Here is a 19,077-nt window from a genome sequence, read left to right on the forward strand (position 1 = left end):
CAGCACTACTGCCAAGCCTTGCTGGGCACAGAATGGCATGACAAAAGTATCATCCCTATGTGAACAACAGGCAAGGGCTAAGCAGCTCAGCTGTCAGAGACGGGCCAAGAAATAACTGTTAGGAATGAAGAGGTGGGGTGAGGCTGCAGCATCATATTCAATGATCAGGGAAAGGAAACATTGACAAATGGGCATTTTGACTTTTAAATGATGCTTTTCAACATAATTTAGAGAAAAGGGTAAATGCTGTACAAACCATGGAAAAACTGTTCTGTCAGCCTCCCCATTTTGCTGAGTCTCTCCTAGTCCTTCACATGGAACTTCCTGTAGATGAACCTGGGTTTCCAAGGCTTTGGCTGAGCAGAAATGACATGGATAGCCCCTCTCTCCCTCTCTTTCCCACCCCATCTTTTCTATATCTTTCTCTCTATTCTAATCAGTCCAGGAAAAGCACAAATCTCTACCCCAGGTCCATGGTGCTGGTATCAGCTCCACCATAAAGCCTCCCTAAGGCTCCTTCCACTGCCCGCCCCTTGAGTGGGGGGGTCCCCTACCGTACTGCTTCAACATTGATGGCTTCAAAGCTATTGCCCCCCGGGCTGTGGGCCCACCGCTCCCTGGTGCCGACCATGCATCACCCACCTTTAGTCCACCAGCACCGAGTGAAACCTGAACTATACTACACGCTTGACAAGTGTTTTTGAACTATGGAAAGGGAAGACTTGTGCCCTTCTGAGACTAGCCAAAGCTGAGTGAAAAGGCCAATTCCGAGCCAGCTCAGTCCGGAAGCTGGGCAGCCTCAGGGAGGGCCACTCAGATAGCTGCTTGAAGGCATTTCCACTTGGGAAAAAGAGGCAGTCACAGAGTTCTCTTCCCAGAACTCCCCACCATCAACTGCATGCAAATTTCTACGTACTCATTTCCTTTTTTCTTTTTTCTTTTCTTTTCTTTTCTTAGTTTTTAATAAAGATAAAAGACATTCGAGGCTAACTCTGTGTTTTTTTTGTTTGTTTGTTTGTTTTTTGTTTTTTTGTTAAGTTGTATCAATTACATAGCTCCAAACACATACTTGCCAAGATGTAGCTTTTCTCTCTCTACCTAGCCTAATGGTAAAAAAACAAAACCAAAATCTTAAAAGTAGTCAATCCAGAGTTTTCTTAAACCAATTTTCTCAGGGATTCAGGTTTAGTGGACAGTCACATCAGCACCAAGATGCTCTCTTGTCTTTCCTCGTCCTGCCTGTCTGAGGTCAGTGTGAGCTGCACCAGCTCCTAGAGGAGACAGGGGAAGAGCGAGTCCACTGCCTGGTCCTGCTCTCTCTCAGTTCAGTGCTGGCCTTGGCTCTAGAGTCTCTCTCCCAGTCCAGACTTTCGCAGAAACAAGCAACTGCAGTCCTCCAGTGATGGCCACTGGCTGAACTGCAGGGTCCCCTAACTCCCACTCAGATGACCTGGTAGGGCCAAGCACTGAGGTTCCATTCATCCCTGGTAGGGACCCCCCTGCTTCATTCTGATGCACCGCCATGAGACTGCCCTCTCTCTCCTGCAGTTCACTTCTGGACTCTTCTTGCAGAAACTTCCCGAGACCTCTGAGCTGACTGCAGCCCTGTGGCATGAACCACCCTGCTGCCACTTCCTGTGTGCCATACAGACCAGAGCATGTGCTCCAAGGTGGCCACACCCCCACCAGCCCACACCCCTGGACAGACACACTTTTCTCTGATCCCCAAGCTTCAAGCAGCTTCCATCAGTTGCTGCCCCAGCACACCCTGGAGTCACCTGCTTCCACTTCAAACCTCTTCTTTCTTCTTCAGACCTCAGAGCTGTTTCCTCTGCTGGCAGAGGGTAGGAGAGGAAAGGATGAGGGAAGGGACCTGTTGTGTCTGTTTGCATTTTCCTGGTCATCTTTCCTGCCTTTTACCTTGACAGCTGACTTTTGAACCTACCTAGAAGGCAAGCTTATTCAATGACATGTGTTGGACAATTTCCAAACCCCTGCCCAGGGCAACTGGCTGGTCCTAATTGCATGTAAAAGGCATAGAAAAACAGCAAACATAGGAATTTGTGACATCCCAATTCATGTTAAGTGTTTCTAAAAATGTTTGAAATTGTTTTAAAAATGTTTTGTTTTGTTTTTAATTGGCCTGCACTTGTTTGGTTTTATTTTTAGTCTACTTCATTGTCCAAAACGTTCCACTCTTATGCACCCCCATGTGCTTCAAAGAATTAGTCACGATAGCCAAGACATGGAAAGCACCTAAATGTCCATCAATGGATGAATGGATAAAGAATATATGACTATGTATACAAGGAATACTACTCAGCCTTAAAAAGAAAAGAAAAAAGAAAGAAATCTTGCCATTTGCAACAACATAGATGGACTTTGAGGGCATTATGTTAAGTGAAATAAGTCAGACAGTGAAAGACAAATACTGTGTGATCTCACACATATGTGGAATCTAAACAAAAACAACAACAAAACCAAGCTTATAGATACAGAGAACGGATTGGTGCTTGCCAGAGGCAGGGGGAATGGATGGGCAAAATGGGTGAAGGGAGTCAAAAGGTGTAAACTCCCACTTATAAAATAAATAAATCCTCAGGATGTAAAGTACAGCATGGTTGTTACTGCAGTTAATATTATGTCGCATATTTGAAAGTTACTAAGAGAATAGATTTTTAAAGTTCTCACCATGGGAAAAAAAACTGTAACTCAGTATGGTAACATATATTAACTAGACTTATTGTGGTGATTGTTTTGCAATATATGCAAATATCAAATCATGTTGTATGCCTGAAACTAATATAATGTTATGTCAATTATATTTCAGTTAAAAAACAAACAAAAAAACGTAAATATTCCCATTCTCATGATTCACCTATATGAGACCGTTAAATAAAGCTGGTAGGTGTCCAGGACACTGACAGCTGGGCTTATTCCTCACATGAAGAAAGAGAAGACCAGAAAGAATAAAGGACTGGTGTCCTCAAGTTTTAGTAACACGATCTGGAGAAGTACCCGCAGCATTTTAAGGCTGTTTAAGCACCATGAAAGCAATAAATAAAGGAATGAGGGCTCCAGAAACTTTGCCAAATTGTAAACAGCTATTCAAGATAAAACATACTTTTTTTTTTTTTTTTTTTTTTTAGAGTTATCCATCTCCTGGAATTGCCTGAAAATACCTTATCAATCTATGAGAGGGAAGTTGAGACCCATTGTCTATTAATGAACCCTGCCCTCCTTATCCCAGCTGGGTGCTAAAGAGATAACAGATGTGAGACCGCAATCTGAGACCAGGAGATTATTAGAAGCCTCTCTCTAACCCTGGGTGTTATCTGTGGGGATTTGCCAGCCTTCTGTGTTTGCCTTGCCCGTACTCTTATCGTTGCTTTCCTACTTTATTGGCTCAAACAGAGCAAGAAGTCAGAGTTCTCCCCTCACTTGATTGCCATCACCTCTGAACCCAAGGCCTGACACCTGGGCCAGGCGGTGGCCTCCTTGCTCCTTTGAATCCATCTGTTCTCCGAATGGTCCCTCCTTGGCTGACCTCTTGGACCTTCTCTTATAAGATTCCTCCATGATGGTGCTCTCCACATGAAGTCTTGTCATGCAGGGACTCAGCTCCCGCTCCCCACACAAGAACGCAGGATACAGTGAGGCCAAAAAGGAACAGCAACGGACCCACAGATAGGGGAGTCATACCACTATATTCTCAATGGCGGCTGGTCGAGACACAAAAGCAAACATCCACCAGTACCCCAACGAGAGGTCTTCCTGCACCCCAGTCTTGCTGGCGGTGCAGGAAGCATGGATGGTCCACAATCCACCATCCGTGTTTGCTAACCCCACTTGCCAGCCGCAATCCACCGGCCACTTCTCTGCCAACCAACACCACTTGCTAGCTGCAATCTGCACCTGGTAGCACAGCCACGGCAGTTATATCAGTGGCTAATGGCCAACTGGTAACAGCTGATGGCCATCTGATTACAGCTGACAGCCATCTAATAACCGAGCCAGCACCTTTCCCCGTGAGGCCGAGAGCCTGGAAACTGCTCTTTGGGACTCTGTCCCCACAAGTCTTTTAACTAATTCTTTGTCTGTTAAGATCTCAAGGGGACAGAATAGATGCTACATGATGATAAACAATGACATCTTAGATCACTTTGTTACTTTCACATGAGGCCCCAAAACAATATATTGAGACTGAGTAATTCATTTGGGAGAGGAAATAATTTATTAAAAGGCGATTTTCCTTACACAAGAAGGCAAGTTGCAAACGTATTAGAAATTTAACTTTCTCATGTCTCACTGCCTTGAAATACCTCCCAAATCGAGGTAGCTCTCAATTAATGAGATGGGTTTTTGAAAAGAAGGGACTCATGGTAAGAATGTTTTACCAGTTGAATCATATGGGTTTATTCGCAAATAATTATTCAACACAAATTCCGAAAAGTCAAAATTATATAAGGTGTTGTGGAAGATAGAAAGATGTTAAAAATAAAATGCAAAGCAACTAGTTTTTAAGTGAAACTAGTTTAAAAAAAAAAAAATGCTAGTTTTAAGGCACGCATAGACACATATCAGATTTAACTCTCATAAAAATCTCATTTTTTTAATGAGATATACTTATTGTTATCATTTTACAAATAAGAAAATGGAGGCTCACTTTTGCAGACCTTGGGCTAAAAATCCAGATCCTCTAACTTCGAATTCCAAATCCTCTCAGTACACGACACTCAGACAGTTGGTGTGCAGCAAATACGTGTGCCTCAGAGGAATAAACATGAGGTGCTATTTGGTCCTTCCAGGGAACAATCACTTCTTACTGCAGTCATCCCAGAAGACATAATAGGTGGACTGTCATTCCAGTTGGTGGCAGAGGACAGACAGGATTGTGACAGCACTGGAAGAGTAAGGGGATAGTGCAGGGAGAGGACAGGGAAGTAGGTGAACAAAAGCACAGACATAAAAGGTAGCTAAGCAATGTTAGGGAAGAGCGATTAGAGCAGCTTGCTATAAAATGGAGTCCCTGGAGAAAGTGACAAAGACTCAATAAGTCAGAAAGACAGGTTGCACAGGACTTTATTACTGAGCTAAGAGATTTAGACATCATTTAGTATTCAGCATGTGTGTATTTGTGGCAGGGTGGTGGTGGTGGTGATTTCAAATGAAGATGGCATGATTAGGTTAGTGTGTCAGGAAAACTAGCCTTGTCTTAATGCAAAACAGACCTACAATGAGAGGAGGCAAGGACTGAACAAGTGCAGAACCCAATGTAGGAAGCTCTCCCAGGTGTCCAAGGAAGAATTAACACAGTGATCATAGGAAATGGAGAAAAAAGAAAGGACAGAGAGATGAGAAACATAATAATTAGAAAATCTAAAAGGCTTAACGATTTATAGAAGGTTGAAGGTGAGAGAATGGAAGTCCTGTAGTTCAAGTTGAGCAAGTAGAAGATAGGTTGATACTGTAAATATATCTGATTTTAAAGAAGGGAAGCTTTCAGGAGCCTGGAGACTTTGAAGGATAAAGGAAATAAAAACAATGAATATAGCTAACAAGTACTTACATACTTACTCTGTACCAGGCATCTCTAAGCCTTTTATGTGTAATAACTCATGTAATTCCTACCACAACTGTTTGAGCTAGGTAATATCATTATACCTATTTTTATGATGAAGACACTGAGGTAAACATCACCCAGCTACTAAGCGAGGAAGACAGGAAAGAGGTGGACCCAAGTATCCTGGCTCCAAAATCTAAGCCCTTGACCACCGAGCTCTGCTACCTCTCTAACATGAGCTTCATTCTGAGCATGGCTTATATTTCCCTGCAACTACCAGATACAGATGCCTAATAAGAAGGTCAAACTCAAGCTCAGAAGCATAACCGAAGCTGAAGGTGCACATCTGGGAGGCATCTGTGCAAAGGTGACAGCTGGACTTGCGGAGGGGATGAGACGACCTAGCGAGAGAGGCGAGGGGCAGGGCGAGGCAGTGAGAAGTGAAGGCGGGAAGGGGACAGAATGCAGAGCAAGGGGGAAGGAGGAGCAGAGATGGGAGAGAAGATAAAGAACACAACTTGGAACTGTAGATAATTACTGGGTGAAAAGGAAGAGGAACCAGAGAAAGAGACCAAGAGTGCAGTCAATGAAGGAAGACCACTGGGGGAATTTCAAGCATAATCGCAATACTATGAAATGTGGAAGATCATTAGGCCAAGAGGCAACCAAGCAAGGGCCCCTGGTGAAGTGGAGCTGGTGGGTCTGTATGGGGTGTGGATAAAGTCCATGCCTTCATGCTGAGGAGCACCAATATGGAGACACTCTTGTACTGGAATTCCGCACTCCAACCCCACCTACCATCCACTCGCTGCCCTCCCTGCAGCCACGCCACTAGTGGCACGTAAACAAATGGTCCTAGACCCCGGAGAAGCTCATTATTTATGAGAAAACTCCATCTTTTGCTGACACATGTAGAATTCAGAGATAAACGACAAGGTCCCTGAACTCATGCTTTTAGTAAAATAGTCTTCTTGTGTAAATTAAGTAATAAACCCAGAGTTAATCTGTTTAATAACTTATTTTCAAAGTCTGTTTCTTTATTTGAAAGAGAAGAAAACTCACAGTCACAAGGCACTGTCATATTGCACCACTATCTGTGGCCCTCATCTTGGTGCTTTACAGAGTAGCCAGTAATTTATTTTATACTCTGCTGAGATAGGGTTCCGCATACGGTAATTCCAATCATCTGTCCACATGTGTGGGACATTTGGCTTATACAGCCCTGTGCTCACCACTGAAAATACTTATCAGACTAAAGCAAACACACCTGTTACACATATTATAGACAGACCAACACAAAGCAACAGACACCGCAACAGAATAAAGCAGAGATTGGTTGGCAGATCAGTGTCTTAAGTCCGTTCATATACTTTAAATTTATACTTCTAACTTTTTCCTCCATAAGATTTTGATTATGTTAACTTCTGAAATGAAAACAAATATCATTCTTCTGCTGAATTTATTCTGCCCTTTGTCAGCATTCTTACCAATAAGAGGTTTGATGTTTATTTTGGGAAAAAGGGGGTGGGGGTGGGCGGAGGACACAATTTGTAAACTTCCGGAAACTCTTTACCACAAATCAAACCTCTGAACTATTCTGGCATGGGGAAGCTCATGCCATTTCATTGACTTGGGAGAAGAACAAGTCCAAATTTAACTAATCCAGTCAGTATAAAGTCATGTCAAGTAATCCAATTGTTTACCCTGAGCAGTCAAGAGGAAAGCCGTGCTAAATCTAAAACAAAAGTAGCACATGTAAATGCTTGATTCGATTTTCTCCAAGATTTCTCCAAAGGCTGCAAATTGAGCTCTGCCTAGACGTGCATGTTTGGGCAGCTTTTCCGTAAAGAATTTTCCCCCTTTATGAAAGCCTATTGATAACAGAGGAACCCAAATTTCTGTAGCTGTTATAGCCTTTTATTCTCTGTGCTTCTTAATCTTTCTAACCATCTTTCCCCTTTGTTTACACAGACACAGGCAAGATGTTCACATGAGCAAAGATATAGACTGTTCTTAGTGGCCTTTTTTCCCCCATCGTGGATTTGATGCCCTTTGATAGTTCCATGCGCTCTGTAAATGCCTCCAGAAGAGCATGGATAATACTATATAAAATGATTTCTCCCTACTAGACTGAAAGTGCAAGATGAAGGAGGGTTTTGGTGCCACTTTACATTCCTGTTGCCTCTCACAGAGTAGCTGCTCTATAAGTCTTTGGTGGATCAATGAACGAATAAATGAATCAATGGTCCCCAAACGGCTATTAATTTTCATCTTACGTGTATCAGAAACTGAATTTCTGCCACTGGCTTTTGTTCCTGTTTTCCTCAACTTTAGCCTGAAGATTCAGCACCCTTGTGCCTTTGGCAAAAATGATTGGAAGTAATTTATTTTATACTCAGAATATGTAAAGAAATTTTATGATATGTTAGAATAAGGGGAAATTATCAAAGTATTTGAATGGCATTTTATAGATCACAGGGAATATATGTTCACCCAAAGATAGAAATACTAAACCCAGATACCTCTAAAATTTGAAATAGGTTCCTTCTAACCTTGAGAATTCTGTAAACAATGAAATGTAGTGGTTTTCCCTACGACACAGCAATTCCTCTTAATGTGACTTTTCAACTTCCAAACTGTACACTCTCCAAGATCTATAGGCCAATCTGAAATGGATTTCATGTCAAAGTTGAAATCATGGATTGTATCCACTTGACTTTATCATCTTTTCTCTTTTACAGGCCATATTGATTTGAACCATAAAGGAAGGTTAAAATTTATAATTACCATCATTACGCCAAATTTCACAGCATTTAACAGCATTTTCTTTCAAAAGAAGTTATAAAACTCAGAGACATAAGGACTCTTAGAGGCCCAATAGCACAATTTCCATAGACTGTTTGAATTGCCATGACAACCCCCTGTCAAATTGGTGTGCACCTATGCTTGAGCACCTTCAGCTCTAGGAACTCACCATCTGTCAGGCAAGCCACGAATCTCAGCAAGGAGGTCTTTTCATAAGAGCATCAAACATATACCTCCCAGAAACATTCACTGATTTGTCCAAAGTTGGCCATGTGGAGCAATACAGGCTAAAGTTGAATCCCTCTTCCTCACAGACAAAATAATGATATTCGAAGATTTAAAAAAAAAAAAAAGCTGAATTGTTCAGTCTGATTCCTCCCATCTGTTCTTCAGGCTAACATTCCAAGTTCCAACCATTTTTCAAGTAATGTTGTCTTGAGTCATTTTCTCTCTTGGCCATTCTTCTCTGAATACATTCCAAAACATCCATCCAATTTCTTTTAATATTTGGTAACCTCAGTTGAACACAATTATTTTCAGTATAATTTGACCAGCCCAATATTGAGGAAAATAAGGGCCTCCCTCATTCATCAATGTAGCCTTAGGTTCACACATTACCTTTTCACATTGAGATGACCAGGAGCTCTTTAAGTACACATAGCTACTGGGCAAATACAACTCTGATGCTCTAACTGTACAGTTGATTTTAGAATCATGTCAAACTTCACATTTACTTCTATTAAATATCATTTTTCATCTTTCTTTATCCTTTAATATCTTTCTTTGGCTGAAACTTTGAAAAATTCGACCATGTGCTATTCTCAAATGGGAAATATATGATTCTATTATCTTCACTCACCATTGACCAAAAAGTTGAACAGCCCCAGGGCCATATAAAGAAGTGTGTAGCAGGCCACGGAAACCTTCTGGTTGACATCAATCTCCCATTGGAGGCAATAACTCAACCAAGATCTAATCCACCACATGTATTAACATCCAGACCACATTTCCCCACCTTTTCCACAAGGGGAAAATGAGAAACCTTGTGAAAGCTTTCCACATGCTAAAACCAAAAGAATGTTCTGCCAAAAAATAAGATAGAGAAAAATGTACTAAGGTATTACTCCATCTGTGTGTGCTGGGTTAAATAGAGTCTCTGCCCTCCCCCCCTCTCCCCAATTCATGTCCACCTGCAACCTGGAAGGTATATATAATATCTATTTCTTCTTTCCTCTTTCCTTGTCTTTTGTGTTGTCTTAGTCTTAACTATGGTATATTAATGTTCTATCATAGACTCTATCTGCAATATGAATATGCTCTTTATAGATTGTTCCCTGTCAGGGGGGTTACTCCCTGAGCAAGCAGGAAATGTTGCAGTCTGCAGAGCCTAACCAGGAATACTTAAGTAAGACCCAGAAGCCATCCTTCACTCTAATGTTATGGTCATGGATTTCACTACGTCCTGTTCATCAGCAGCACTCAATTAAGGTAAAGCAAATTCCCTGGAAAGCAGCTCTCACCTCACCTTTCTCCACATTTCTGTTATAAAGAAATTGACGGCCAAAATTTCAGTGAACTGGGCCAGGATCTCCTCATGTGCAGATATCAGAAAGCTTATACCTCAGTTGTACATGAATATCCTTTCCAGTAATCAATTACATCAGGGAAAGGCAAGGCATTTTCTGCTGAAGAGTGAGTTGTGATATCTTGTCTATCTGTTAATGGATCTTTTTCCTGGAATGCCACCACAACCATGTGACAATTACTCAAAGGCACAGCACACTTTGCCCCCCACTAAGGTAACATATCCACTTCACTGAGAACACATTGATTTTTCGAATGAAACTTTCCCAGATAGCAGAGCAGAGAGAGTGACCATATCAGTACCAGTCAACCAGATGATCAGCATTGCTTGTGCTAATGCCAGGTAACCCCACAATCTTAGAGACCTGGGCCTGAAAATGAATTATGACTTTGACTTCTTCTGCACTAAAGCAGCTATATGGTTTTGCCACTTGGCACTTGACTAAGAGGTACCACTGAGGACAAGTCTCCTTGACCCAAATGAGTGATAGGCACTACTCCCTTTTATAATAGAATTGTGGGTGGTCTCCCCTCACACTCCACAGTTACACACACACACTGAATAATGGGGGCTGCATGTGAACTGCACCAGCATATTTAGAGAGGAAAAAAATTCATAGAAAAGAAAGGATTCTATTTAGCATTCTTTAGGACAGGTGATTGAGCAAATGAGTCCCCTGAAACAGCTACCCAGCTCATTCCACTACATTAATATTTCAATTCTCTGAGACTGAGAAGAAAACGACCAACTGGCCAAAAATAATAATGCTTGGCTCAAAAACAACACCATGTAGAATGCAACCTCCCCTCCTTGAGAGAACTGTTTCCCATTTATGCAAGTCCAGGACACACTGAAGGGCATCCCTGTTCCCAGGACAAGGCACCATTTGAAGAACCAAACTGTAACATGCAGCCTACTGGGAGAGGCTCAGTGCCTGGGAAAACAACTACTAGTTCTTTTTTTGTTAAACAATTTTTTAAATTTTCAATTACAGTTGATATACAATATTATACTAGTTTCAGGTGTACAACATAGTGATTAGACATTTATATAACTTACGAAGTGATCAACCCAATAAGTCTAGTACCCATCTGACACCGTACATGCTTATTACTATTGACAATATTCCCCAGGCCATACTTTACATCCCCGTGATTATTTTGCAACTGCCACTTTTTGCTTATTAATCCCTTTATCTTTTTCATCCATTCCCCAAGACCCCTGCCTACCTCGCAACCATCAGTTTGTTCTCTGTATCTATGAGTCTGTTTCTGTTTTGTTTGTTCATTTATTCTGTTTTTTAATTCTACATATAAGGAGATCATCTGGTATTTGTCTTTTTCTGTCTGACTTATTTTATTTAACATCATACCTTCTAGGTCCATCCACGTTATTGCAGATGGCAAGATTTCATTCATTGTATGGCTGAAAAATATCCCATTGTATATATGTACTACCTCTTCTTTCTCCACTAATAAATTGATAGACACTTAGGTTCTTTCATATACTGACTATTGTAAATAATGCTGCCATGAACATAGGGGTACACATGTCTTTTTGAATTAGTGTTTTGGGTTTCTTCAGATACCTAGAAGTGGAATGACGGTCCTCCTTTGTCTCTTGTAATAACCTTTCTATAGGTAGTTTACGTGAAAGCTCATGGGATAAGGGAAAGCTCAGACTAAAAGGAATATGTAGCCAAGAAAGAAATCCATTGATGGAGAATACATATGCTATAAATTTAGGCCTATGGTTGGTAATATGGAATGAAGAAAGGTATATATAATATATTGAAGAAACTGTCACCAAACCTCACTAGGAAGTGTCACTCCTAATCATGTATCTAAGTGGCACAGAGATGGAGAGGAGGAGGTGGGGCCAGCGGATGCATTCCCTGCCCGGATACAATCCTCCCAAATGGCCCCTCATTAACAATTTCTAAAATGTAGGATGTTGACATGACAGAAAGGCAATCAGAGGAAGCAGTGTGAAATCAATCTGTCAATCCATTGAGAACAAGACTGAAACATCAGGAATTAGACTGTGAAACATGCAGGAAGAGGAATCAAAGTGAACACGTTTTTACATGCTCTCATTGTGAATTCCCAGCCCCAAGTCCTCCCTTGCATAGCCAAGGGTGGTACCTTTCCACTGTGCTGCCATTCCCTCATATTTGAAGTTGCTACTTTTCAACTTACCACAATTTAGTGGAATAAATCCCTTTTTAAAATTAAATTTATTGGAGCAATGTAAGTTAATAATATTATATAAGCTTCAGGTGTAAAATGTTATAATACACCATCTGTATATTGCATTGTATGCTCACCATGCCAGTTTCCTTCTGTCACTATATATTTGACCCTCTTTACCCTCTTTATTCTCCTCCCTACCCCTCTCCACCTCTGGTAACCACCATACTATTGTCTGTGTCTATGAGTTTGTTTGTTTTGTTTATTCATTTGTTGCTTTCTCTTTTACATACCACATATGTGTGAAATTATGCGGTTCTTGCAACCCCTCTTCTAGGTGTATACCTGGCAAACCTGAAAACACTTATTTGTAAAGAATTATGTACCCTATGTTCACTGCAGCATTATTTACAATGGCCAAGCCACGGAAGCAACCCAAGTGTCCTTCGATTGATGAATGGTTAAAGAAGATGCAGTACAAAGACATAATTGAATACTACTTGTCCATAAACAATGATAAAATATTGCCATTTACAACAACGTGGATGGATCTTAGGAGTATCACGCGAAGTGAAATAAGTCAGATGAAAAAAGACAAGACTATATTTCTTTATCTCACTAGATACTGAGGAATCTTCTCTCCTTCATGTTTTTCCTCCTGTTCCTAGCATTGCTTCATAAATAAATTCATTGTTGAATAAGTGAATTTACATACAAAACAAGAAGGATCTAAAATCCCCAATAAATCATCCAGTAATGAATAAAGAAATAGTTTCCATTTTATAATAAAACAAAAGAACTTAAAGTATTTTATTATCTCCATCACCTAATTCTAAAGGTAGATCTGTTAAATTGAACAATGTATGTTGATTTTTCCTACTTATCAGATCACCTTTATCAGAAAACATGATAATTAGAAAGTCTTCAGAGCAAAGATTATCGAAATAAATTTATTATCTATTGATTTCAAGACACTATAGAAGCACAGGATAAAAAACACTGGAATCTTCCATCTCCTTAAACCAACCAAGAGTTTTAAAATGAACTGCAATAATTTTAACAGATGAAAAATCTCACCTAATTTAAAAACACTGAAGAAAATATTTTATACAATGTTGATCAAATAACTTCACTTACAATAAAATTTTCAAAGACATTAGTAATATACGTGGCAAATCCCTATGTACAAGATATTCTCTGCTATTTAAAATAATGAAAACAAAAAAAGAAAGAAAAACGTTCAGTTGGAAATTGATAAAATAATTATTCATTCAATGGAATATAATGTGGCCAGTAAAAATGTTTATTAAAATTTTATAATGAAAACATGGATAAGATAGTGTTCACGAAAACAGAAAAATTAAAGATTATATACCTGGCATGATCTCTAATAAATGAATGATTGGACAGATGGACAGATGATGAGAAGAAAGGAAGGAAAGCAGACAGGCTGGCCAAAATGTTGGGTGAGTTTTCTTTCGTTTAATACTTATGGATATATTTATAATGAGCAAATATATTTTGTTCATAATTAGAAACGTATTGATGATAAATTATAAAAAATAAAGTTGAAAATAAATACACGACCTAGGAGAAAGTGTCAAGTTTTGAGAACCACTTCTAATCATTTCCAAATCAGTCATTTACTCGTACATGTTAGAATTTATCATATATTTTTAATTTACTTTAATATCTGAAAAACAGCAATAGTTTCTGTTAATTAAATTGTTTTTATGTTAGTCGGCAGTTGCAAATCAGTAAAAGGGACAATACATGTTCATTTTTAATGACCAGAATTCAAAAAAACTAGGCACCTATGATAAGAAACTAAGAAATTCAGCTAATATTGTTCGAATTTCTCTTATAAACTCATTAAAAAAAGAGAATTTGGCTTTTGGAGAGCAAGGTATGCACACTGGATAATATAAGTTAAATAGAATTAACCCTCTGGGTGATTACCATATGCAAAGCATTGCTGACTTCAAAATCAGAATTTGGTAAAGAATTATACCTCAACATTCTGAAGATATTGACAAATACTGTGTTGGTTACCTGAATTAGGTTATCAGGGACATGACTTCAGAAAATGTAGAAACACTTTGGAAACCTGTAACAGTGCTCTAAGTGTTGTTGAGATGACATATTACTCATACTCATGTCAAACCATGCAATATTTATTAAACATTCATTTGTGTCAACAATGGCTATCAACATTGTATATCAAACAACATTTGTAAACTCAAGCCCTTATCTGTCCAAGAAAAGAGTCTGTTCAGCAATTCAGATCTCAGCTTCTAAAGGAACTGAAGTGCTTTTCACATGGTTGAGATTATCAGAATAATCACACCTGTCATACCAATGAAGCCCAGTTAAGTATCAACATTTCTACATTCTATAAATAGTTCACAATTTCAAGGCTGTCTGGATAAACAGGTTGTGTGGGTGCACACACTTTCAGGGATTCTTTTCTTTTCTGTCTTTTCTTTAATAGGTCAAAACATTTTACCTAGACTTATAAAGACTATTTGCACAACCCAAGATAGTCTCTTGATTCTGGGACTCAATCGAAAATGGAAACTAGGATGTGACCTATCACAGAGACAAAACATCTGGACAGATGCTCATAATGGTACCCAAAGGGTCTGAATTGAGCAAATATGTACCATGATACTTACCTTTGGTGAGCTTGGATGGAAACATTTTTTAATAGAGCAGATTCCTTCAGATTTTAAATGCAATAGTTTCCATTTGGGGCAGATAGAAAGTTCAAATAGCAATTTTCAAAAGGACCTTTCTTATGGAGCTCAAAGAGAAAGGTATAAACATATTTTCTCTGAGAAATATGATTAACGAGATATTTATATCCATTGAACTGCACTCGGTCAGCAGCAATCAAAGGAAGTAATAAAGCCATGAAAACAATCCCAGATCTGTAGACAGTACTTTCAAAGATTTAACAGTAATTATTTGAAAACCAAGATATTCTGCATCAAATTCACCCAACTCTATGTGTCAGTTTTCAAAAAATATCTCAAGATGATTTAGATAAGAATCTTTGTGAAAATACTGGATGAAACAAAGTTTTCTACCAGTCACAAAATTTTAATCAAGCCTGGATTTGTTTCAAGCAATACTGAAAAGACAGTCCAAAGAGCAAGGCTCCACAATTTTTCTTGGTATGATTATACTATCTTAAAATCTTAACAATTAAGATACTTTTTTGTAAAGTCTAACATGATACATGTCAATACACTTCACATCCATTTCATCTTCTCTAAATCAAAGTCAATTTTTTATATGCCTTTATGAATACTAAAATTACGGCTTTTCCCCCTTTCAGGCTTTATTATAGACAAATGGAGACTTTCATGAGACAAATTTTCCAATGTCTTCATTATTACTCCACATTAATCACCACACTCTTTCACCAGTGGGCCTACATATTACATCCATTAAGAAGTTTCTACCTATGGAGTAATTATATCTAGAATGTTCTATATGAGGATATATCCCCATTTGGTCCAATTTATAATCTGTTTCTCCTTTTCTTTCTTTCATGGATTTAACTGCTGGCTCATGTACTGATTAGAAGCTAAGATGCCTTCATATCTAAATGTTCTTTCCACCACTTTTACCACCTGAGGGGGGAAAAAATGGATAATATGAAACAAGGGCATAAAGGCCCCTCCGTGAAAAAGTCTTTGCACTTTGAGAAACCAAGTTATCATAAATCTCTTTTTAATGTTTGAAATCCTGATAATCAAATAGCTGCCAAATTAAGATCTCACAAGCATTAAGCCTTACATCAGCCATGGTTGGATGTAAATAAATCCACCAGAAAAATCAGTCAAGGGAAAAACACAAGGTCACTAATTTTCTCAATCACAGGAGCTCAGAAGTTGAAGTTCACTATATCCAACAGTACCAAAATGAATAAATACCCAGGCTCTGTATCTCTTGAGCAGTGGTGGATCAACCATTGTTTGATTCTCTGGAAATTTATTATTTTATGAGCAATTAAATCATTGCTTGGTGATCCCAGGTGAGGGCCTGCCACAAACAAAAATTAAGGATGAAACCTGTGGCAGAGAATGGGAATTTCCTGTGAAATTTTCATCATTCCTTTTTTAAAATAAATAAATATACATACATACATATACATTTTTTTTTCAATTATAGTTGACATACAATATTATATTAGTTCCAGGTGTACAGCACAAGGATTAGACATTGATATAACTTATGAAGCAATCATGCTGATAAAGCCGGTAAGCATCTGACACCATACATACTGTGTTTCCCTGAAAATAAGACTGGGTCTTATATTAATTTTTGCTCCAAAACATGCATTCGGGCTTATGTTCAGGGGATGTTATCCTGAAAAATCAAGCTAGGGCTTATTTTCTAGTTAGGTCTTATATTCAGGGAAACATGGTAGTTATTATCATATTATTGACTAGATTCCCTATGCTGTATTTTACAGCCCCATGACTATTTTGTAACTACCAATTTGTACTTCTTAATCTCCTCCCCCTTTTCACCGCCCCCCCACCCCCACCACACACACACACAGTCTGGCAACCATCAAAATGCTGTCTGTATCTATGAGCTTATTTCTGTTTTGTTTGTTCATTTATCCTGTTCTCTAGATTCCACATATAAGTGAATCATATGACATTTGTCTTTCTCTGTCTTGCACCATTCAGTACAATACCCTCAAGGACATCCATGTTGCTAAAGGAGGGCGCAGCTCACAGGGGCCCATGCGGGAAACAAACCAGCCAAACCGGCAACCTTGGTGTTATCAGCATCTGCTCTAACCAACTGAGCTAATTGGCTGCCCCTCCACCCATGTTGTTGCACACGGCAAGATTTCATTCTTTTTTATGGATGAGTAATATCCCATTGTATATATGTACCACCTCTTCTTTATCCATTCATCTATCAATGGACCCCCAGGTAGCCTCCATACCTTGGCCATTGTAAACAATGCTGCAATGAACATATGGATGCAGATGTCTTTTCAAATAAGTGTTTTGGGTTTCTTCAGATAAGTACCCAGAAGTGGGATTATTGGGTCCTTGTCTCTTGTTGTAGCCTTTGTTTTAAAGTCTATTTTGTCTAAGTACTGCCACTCCAGCTTTTTGTTTGTTTCTTTCCATCTTCATGAAATATCTTTTTCCATCCTTTTACTTTCGGTCTTTGTGTGTCTTTCAATCTGAAATGAGTCTCTGGTAGACAGCACATGTAAGGGTCTTGTTTTCTCATCCATTCAGCCATCCTAAGTCTTTTGATTGAAGCATTTAATCTATCCACTTTTAAAGTAATTCTTGATACAGATGTAGTTATTGCCATTTTATTATCCATATTTTTAATCTTTTTTTTTTTTCTTCTTCTTAAAAAAGTATCTTTAACTTATCTTACACCACTGGTCTGGTGGTGATGAACTTCTTTAGCTTTGTCTTGTCTGGGAAACTCTATATGTATCCTTTGATGCCAAATGATAGCTTTGGTGAGTAATCTTGGTTATAGGCCATTTATTTTCATCACTTTGAATATTTCGTGCCAATCCCTTCTGGCCTGCAAAGTTTCTGTTGAGAAAGCAGCTTACAATCTTATGGGATCTCCCTTTTAAGTAACTAAATGCTTTTCTCTTGCTGCTTTTAAGATTCTTTATTTGCCTTTAATCTTTGGCATTCTAATTACGATGAGTCTTGGTGTGGGCCTCTTTGGGTTCATCTTGTTTAGGAGTCTCTGCACTTCCTGGGTTTGTATGTCTATTTGTTTCACCAGGTTAAGGGACTTTTACAACATTTTTTTTTCTTCACATAGGTTTTCAATTGCTTGCTCTCTCTCACTTCTCCTAGTACCCCTATGATGCACATGTTAATGTGCTTGATGTTGTCCCAAAGGCTCATAAACTCTCCATTTTTGTGGATTTTTTTTTCTTTATTGTTGTTCTGATTTGGTATTTTCTGCTACTATGTCTTCCAAATTGCTGATTTGATCTTCTGTTTCACCTGTTCTACTGTTGATACCCTCTAATGTATTCTTCATTTTAATTATTGCATTCTTCATTTCTGACTGGCTCTTTTTCATGTTTTCTATCTCCATTTTTATGTTTCCTATCTCTCTGTTGAAGTTCTCACTGAGATCATTCCACATTACCAGTGTTTTGAACTCTTTATCTGGTAGATTGCTTATCTCCATTTTTTATTTCCTTCTTTTTTTTTAATTAAAGTTTATTGGGGTGACAATTGTTAGTAAAGTTAAATAGATTTCAGGTGTACAATTCTGTATTACATCATCTATAAATCCCATTGTGTGTTCACCACCCAGAGTCAGTTCTCCTTTCATCACCATATATTTGATCTCCTTTACCCTCATCTACCACTCCCTCCCCCCTTACCCTCTGGTAACCACTAAACTATTGTCTGTGTCTATGAGTTTTTGTTTCTCATTTGTTTGCCTTGTTCTTTTGTTGTTTTTGGTTTATATACCACATATCAGTGAAATCATATGGTTCTCTGCTTTTTCTGTCTGACTTATTTCACTTAGCATTATATTCTCAAGATCCATCCATGTTGTCCAAATGGTCCTATTGCATCTTTTCTTACCGCCGAGTAGTATTCCATTGTGTATATATACCACAACTTCTTTATCCATTCATCTATCGAAGGACATTTTGGTTGTTTCCATGTCTTGGCCACCATAAATAAAGCTGCAATGAACATTGGAGCACACATGTCTTTATGGATAAATGTTTTCAGATTTTTTGGGTAGATACGTAGGAGTTGGATTGCTGGGTCATTCAGTAATTCTATTCATAATTTTTTGAGGACCCTCCACACTGCATTCCATAGCTGCTGCACCAGTCAGCATTCTCACCAACAGTGTATGAGGGTTCCTTTTTCTCCACGGCCTCTCCAACACTT

At 38.8% G+C, this 19,077-nt stretch overlaps 1 protein-coding gene across 1 annotated transcript in view; it reads right to left on the reverse strand.

The window, feature by feature from the left end:
- The window catches only part of NCKAP5 (NCK associated protein 5), a 971,300-nt gene that overhangs the window by 711,044 nt on the left and 241,179 nt on the right, over positions 1 to 19,077 (reverse strand). The window lies entirely within an intron of this gene.

The sequence above is a fragment of the Rhinolophus sinicus genome, linkage group LG01 (genome assembly GCF_036562045.2).
Source record: "Rhinolophus sinicus isolate RSC01 linkage group LG01, ASM3656204v1, whole genome shotgun sequence".
NCBI classification, from domain to species: domain Eukaryota; kingdom Metazoa; phylum Chordata; class Mammalia; order Chiroptera; family Rhinolophidae; genus Rhinolophus; species Rhinolophus sinicus.